This window comes from Prunus mume, linkage group LG1, assembly GCF_029339155.1.
Source record: "Prunus mume cultivar Tortuosa linkage group LG1, ASM2933915v1, whole genome shotgun sequence".
NCBI classification, from domain to species: Eukaryota; Viridiplantae; Streptophyta; class Magnoliopsida; order Rosales; family Rosaceae; genus Prunus; species Prunus mume.
Genome location: NC_142698.1, coordinates 1,535,383 through 1,543,038, shown reverse-complemented (window position 1 = coordinate 1,543,038; position 7,656 = coordinate 1,535,383).

The window sequence follows — 7,656 nt, the reverse complement described above, 5'->3', positions numbered from 1 at the left end:
GAAGATAATCTGGTTAAATTGCCAGATTATGGGAATTGATTTAAATCAAATCAAAATCCCACAAAACAAGGTTTTAAATGGGGAAAGTTATCTAGGTTAAGCATCCTACAAGGGCCTATAAATAGGAGGCCTCAAGACGAAAGAAGGGGCCAGAAAAAAACCTAGCATTGAGAAGAAGCAGAAAACTCTTTGCATTCTTCACCTATACTTTGAAAGAGCCACCAAGCACAACAAATACGTGCTGGTTCCTCCACCCTAGAAAATCCCAAACACCAAACAAGTCTCGTGCTACCCGTTTGATCAAGATCAAGTCTCTACGACCCTTGCATCAAACACAAATTTTCTTTATACATTTTGGAGATTGAATCAGAGGATTCAATACAGAGATTGTAACCCTAAATTTCATAAATACAAATATTATTTTGTACACGTGTTCTTGTCTCATTTGTCGCAAGAAATTCGTGTTTACAATGCTATCTTCACACACTTTCACCATTGTTGTTGCTAGCACAGGGGATGCCTAGATTGACGGGTCATTCTGAGTGCCTAGGTTGTCACTAGTAATTCTCTAGGCTTGTAGGTACATCTTGATATGCTCTGTGTATGTTATTGTTTGGTATAATTCATATATGACAGTTGACTAGTCATAAGTAGTATTCGATCAAGGTCTAGAGTGTGTGAAGTTTGCTGCGTTCTTGGTTGAATATCTTTTAAATTTACCCCTCGTCACCTAAGTACCAATTTCACAAGATACCCACATTGGAGAAATGCAAAGGAGTCTAACTAGGCGACTGCCATATGGCTCCGAGACTGAATTCTCATATGTACGTACCCTTATTTTGTCAGAATTCCTTCAGACTTCAGACTTCCCTAACTTAAGCATCAAATACGCTCCTAGGCTGGTACCACACCGGGACTGAGTCGTCATTGATTTTCTTGCCTTGCACATCAATCCCCACTTGCCGAATGAGCCTTGAGGTAGAAGATATCACCTTTAAGTTGAATATAATTTTCAGAGTATGTTTCGTCTAAATTTTTTTGGTAAGCTTTACTCATTGACTTAGGATAAAATTTCCAAATCCGCAGCTATGAGCTGTGTCCTCGGATTTGGTCCAGATTTTGGGACTCGAGTGGTTTAGATTGTTGGTGGGTGGGCGTGGCACTAGGTCTTTTGGGCTTCATGTTTGAAACTAGGGGTGAGGAGCTTTGTCTTGTTATTCAAGTAGTCTCAAGGTGTCGTCCTTCTCGCTATTATTTTTCTTTCATTTATGTTGCTTTCCATCAAATCCACCAAGGATTGACTTAAAGGTATTTGTGGATACTTCCGAACGCAATCGTGAAAGGGCTGCTTAGTCATTTACTAGACCTACCTTTTGCCTGCCTGTGGAGAAAGGCTGTACAGCCTAATAATGCACTAATGTGAAGTGTGCATAAGGGCTTTGGAACGTAGCTTGGAGTTGATGCTCATAGAGTCGTAGCTCAATAATCTGTTACATTTTTCATTTCTTTTTTATTTGTTCTTAATTAAATGTTTTTCTTTATTACTTTTCTTAATTAGAAACCAAAGATAGTATGCATCGACTAATTTTCAGTTTAGTAGTATTTTTCTTTTGAATATTGAAAGAGGTTCAAAGATTCGTATTCTTCATGACCTGCTTGTATTAAAATAAAAAAACAAAAGATAGAACGCATCATGCAAAAATGTAATGCTAGGGACGGGATCCAACTATCAGGACACTATACAACAATATCCTAGACTGCCGACAGATGAGAAGGGTCCTTATCTTGCAACTTTGACGTACTGCCATGAACAGATTTTGAAATTAAGTTTCCAGAAGGGCCGTTATATCATCAACTGACGCATTTGTTATTGCTTGGTACGACCTGTATTTTAATTTGGTAACCATCTTGTCTTTCTCGTAAGTGTTGGGTTGTCAACTGTTTGTCCCAACTTTTTCCATCAACTTGATGATATGGCTAGAGCACTCAGCTGATCATCAACATTCATGCACGCTTCTGTTAAGTCTAGCTAAGAGGGTGCAATAGATATTATTCCAATTATAGCAAGCAAACCACATTGATGTAGTCTGATTTCGGCTTCTAATGTTCATTGTTAGTCAAGTGGATACTTCTCTTCTGAAGTTGGAAGAGGTTCAGTTTGAATCCCCTTCATCCGTTGATATGCACAAAAACAATCTTTACATTTATATACCACATCATTTATCACTTCTTTAATAGAGGTGAGCCCTATTGTATTGGTAGGCTTTCTTTTACTTAAGGAGTGAGTTCTCGATTGTAATTAAAGTAATAAAGGTTCCTATTTACTGCATTGACAAGATTATAAGTTTAGTTAATAAAGAGTTATATGCCCACATACAACTCTCATGCACTGCCAAAAGGATCAAAAGCTTGTCGTCGTATCCTCAGCTTTCACTCATATGATATGTGGCTGAGCGTTTTCAAGGGAACATGTGAATTTTGATTGAAATCGCATATGCTCCAGCTAGGCACGTACGGTCTAAACACAAAGCACAAAGAACCATTCTTTTTTACTTTTATTTTTATTTTTATTTATTTTTATAAGGTCATGAGATGATCCGATATGAAGCATTCGAGCCCTCTACTATGAGGAATTTTAATGGACTATAATAGTGTCATGTGGTGTTGTAAATCCACTTGTATTAGTAGGTTTTCTCCTTTAATCTGAAGGTTTTTTTGTCAGGCCAAGTGATCAAAAGTTTTACGATTTAGAAATGTTTTTATTTAATAACTGAAGTTCATGAAATTCGACCTCAGGAAATATTTCAATGAAGCGTGCTATCAGACCAGATGATGTGGACAGATTATAAAACCACTTAGAATGTTTTCTTCTGGGAATTAAGCACTTGGAAATATTGCCTCACCTGAACGTGAAAGATGTTATGCATGTCCTAATCTGGACCCAAAAGCAAAATATATACATGTCACTATTTCAGGTTCCAACAAACGGCATTGTGACACTTCTCTTTTCTTTCTCCTAAGCGTCACCTTCAAGTTGTTAGTTTATGTTAATTACAAGAAAATATTCCCTATGCAAAGCATAGCCTCGGGCTACATCAAGAAAGAAAAAATAGCTTTGCCAAATCAAAAGTAATATGTATATAATATACAGAAAGCTTCTATTGAAGGATTTTTCAAATAAATTTATTTGAGAGACATCCTTATACGGCTTACTCCATCAGTATTTCACTAATCCAAATTGTCTATCAGATATTCATTCAAAGATCATCTTTACAAAAAAATTGAATCCGATATCATTTGATCACTCAATTAAATTATTGAAATTTTAGTACTTTCTTAAATAACCGTATTCATTGATTTTATAGGACACAATTAGATGTCTAAACGGTTTGCAAAGATGATCTATGAATGAAGACTTAAAAAATAGATGGTTTGGATTGTTGAAAAATAAAATAAAATCGTAGGATACCCTAAATAACGTCCCTCAAATACAATTATTTAAGAGATCCCTCAATAAAAGGAGACTATATATATATATATATTTGGTATTAGTGGACGTCTTAATCAGTTCTTAGGCTAATCAAAATTAAATTGTCGTTCTTATAAACAAAATTAGATGGTGTGTATCAGTGCATATGAGATAATTAATCTGGACATAAAAATGGATATCTTAATCATTACTCCGTGCCAAAAGTTTCCTGAATTTTTTTTTTTATTATTTTTTTAATGATAAAAGTTTCCTAATTTTGTCAAAAGAAGGTGCTGCTCTTCTTCCTATAGCTAGTGGTCACTTATTAATTTGAACCCAATGGTTTTAAAAGTTCTTCTTGGATGGTTCTGGTCTCCCCCATGTCAATATAGGGACCACAAATCCATAAGCACCAGCTTCAAAATAATATGATTTTCGTCAATCCAGCAACTTTATTGAAGGATATATTTTTTTCGCCCATTTTCTTGGTGGTGGTGAGGACGGCTTTACTTTGGGTTTTCTGTTCAGTCAATCTGAATCACTCCTCACTTTGGGTCACAAGATATTGATATAAAGAATCATTCTTTTTTCCTAATGAGGGGCACAAGATATCACAAGATATCGACATATACAGAATCGTTCTTTTCTGTAATGATATATGAACTGTTGAAGTAAAGACAAATTTTTTCGGGTGGTTAATTTGGTAGATCTCAACCCTATAACTCATTGTCTTATCACTAGTTATTTGGACCTAAATTTTTTTATACAGTAAATTTGGATTACATCATTCAAATTCAATTTTCCGTACCTACAACCCTTCATTTTTTGTTCCTATAAATAATACCTAATTTGTATAAGTAAAAACCCATGACTAGGATCCAACTTAGCAAGTTACCTAATTAAGCATAAAATATGATTTATTGTACTTTCATATTCCAAAAGTAACCCAACTAAGCCATTATTGCATTTTGTATATTAATGTAGGAATCAATATGAAACAGTTTTTAATTGGATTGTATTACAGACATTGAATTTTGAAAGATCTCCAAATGGTTGTAATGGATGTAGGAATTAATTTGGAAACTTTTTTTTTAATTTAACAATAAATTCAGATTTAGGTAATCGGTTTGTTTAATAAAAATGTTTATGACTAATAATCTACTTTATAATTGTTTATGAATAATATTGTACATACTAATTATGTTGAAAAAATAATGTACCTATTATTTGTTCTATGAAAAATAGGGCGTTTCACTAAAACACCCAAAATGAAGGTTGAAATTATAAAAAAACTCAACACTCAAAACATCTTATAAACATACCCAAAATCCATCATTACACACACTCAAAACCCATTTATAAACACACCCAAAAAGTTGACTTTGGGGTTGATTTTGGATGTGTTTCTATGTTTAAATAGTGCTTGGGTTTTTTTATAAATACATGTCTAGGATTGAGTTTATTTATAAATTTGTAAAATAACTACTAATTTTTTATTGTTTGTTTTATGAAAAATATAATTTACCTAGTATGAAAAGTGTACTTGTTTTTAATTTATAAAAGTGTACATAATTCTATATTCCAATAGACCTACATTATATGACATCCAATATACCTACATTAATTTTAATGTACTTACAATTAGGATTTACGTATTATATGTCATCCAATATACCTACCATTTGAATAATATACCTACTACGAAATTTGTATAGGTAAAAAATTATATATAATTATGGTTTATATGTATGGCTATATATATATATTTTTTATGAACGAACATATATTATCTATATATATAAAGCAAAAGGCAGAGAATGGTGAAACATTCAAAATACCAGAAAGTGCCCTTGGATAATTCAAAAATTAAGAATTAAATTATTAATTAAATGAGGATAATATGGTAAATTCACATTTTTCTATATTAAAAAAATAAAATAAAAAACAAAATATGATAATATGTCCTACTTTTATGGAACATAACAACTCATATTATATTTTCTTAATTCTAAAAAAAAAATTAAAAAAGAAAAAGAAAACCAGGCATGTGCCAAGGGGCTAGTATGAATTATGAGAATGTTTTGATTTGTTGAGTCCAGCAACACCGTAATAATGGAAAGGCTAGAATCTTTTCTGTAATGGTATGAACTGTTGAAAGTGGTCAGTAAAGACTTTTTTTTTTTTTGGCGTGGTTAATTAGGTAGATCTCAACCCTAGCAACTCGTTGTCTTATCACTAGTTATTTGGACCTAAATTTTTTTACATGCCATTTCCGGGTTAAGGTTTTTGGAATCATTGTCAATACGCCAACTTGTGACATGACTTATAAAAAAAGACCAGCATTCGAGAGTGATCAAGACAATATTGAATAACGGCACAATGATCGATTGAGGACTTTGGTCTGGCTCAGTGGGTTGAATGTAAAAATTAATTGAGAAAATTTTGTCAATATCATCATTGAAATTCTTATTGCGTTATTTCTTAATTCTTAGAAGATCATTGCGTGTAATGACGTGATTTCAAAAATATGTATATAATATGTTGAAAGTTGAAGGATAGGTAGGAGATCTCAGAGATTCTGAGTCTTTGCATTTAGATTGCACACATTTGTCTGCATTTCTATATGTGGGGGTGATCATTATTTACGTTCATCTGCCACTAGTAAGGGGTCCCACAACCAGATTTAAAAGTAGATAACAAAAATAACTACTAAGTATAATTTGGTCCATAATTGTCTTAAAATCAAAATCATAATGCACAACAACAAAACATTTTATTTAACTTTCAACAAACATATGGATGCTCAATCAACATTTAAAACCAAGTTTTCGGAACCAATAACAATTACCTGATGATCGACCCATAAGGCCAACTACCCATACACAAATTTATCCAACTCAGGTGGCACGGTAGCGGGAATGTCTATTTCATGGTTATACCTCATATATCTAACCCCCATTCACAAAGATTGTAGGACTAGTCAGTTCGTATAACTTGCCCCGAAGGTTTTACGTATCGAATTCTAAGGTCATCTTATGTGCTCCCTCTTAGGTCATTTTAATCGGAACAACGTTAACACGCGAAGTCCGTGCCCATCGAAACATCCTTGATGCCGAAGCAGATGCCCTGCATATAGTAAAGCCAAGGCAGAGATATGCCAACCAAAAGCAATATAGATTTCACGTGCATTCATATCTGCTACTTCATACATACAGTAAAAATAGAAGTATGACCACAGGATATAAACCACCACCACCACCAACCCACCCCCCCCTCTCTCCTCTCCTCTCTCTCCTCCTTTATGGGATGAGACATCTAGATTTAAAATGAATTTATAGCCCTAGGCTCATGGGAAGAAGGATTTATTCTTGTTTCTCTTTTAGTCTCTATTTATTCGGTGTCAAGGTTTTATGTAGCTAACCCTTTAATATAATATTCAATTTTCGGTTGAATCTTTTTTAACAGGCTTGTCAAATATAGATCCCTACATTTTCTATTTCCTAGACATATACCCATCACTCTATAAATCTATATGTAAAACCAAATTTCAAATTTAGATGACCAGTAGTATTTCTATGTTTTTACATCATTGCCACCAAACTTCATATTTTATTTCTTATTTATTTCAAGCATTTCATTAATTGCCATAATTGTAATTAATACTCCCTATTAATAGCATATCAATCACCCTATTTCTTTTGGTTGTCATTCCTTCTCACATATTGCCCCCTAAAATTGTAAACAAAAAAAAATTGAAAATTACATATCCAATAATGTACCTATGAAAAATATAAATATAAATATATACGTATAAAATATAAATATATTATTAAATAAAATATAGGTATATAATTTACCAAAAAAATAAAAAATAAAAAACTAAGTCAGTTACTTTGTAATTGAAATTTTTGTACATTTTTCATAAATTAAAAATAGGTACAAAATAATTTATAGAAAATATAGGTACATTATTTACCCATAGGTAAATTATTTTACAATATATCTATAAATGTGTATAGGTACATTATTTAGAGAGGAAAAATAGGTTCATTTTTAAAAAATACGTACATTGTTTTAATAGGTACATTTTTTGAGAAAAGAATATGTACATTATTTGGACAGAGAAAATAGGTTTATTTAAATTTTTTTCATAAAACAAGTAATAGGTACTTTATTCAGAGAAAAAA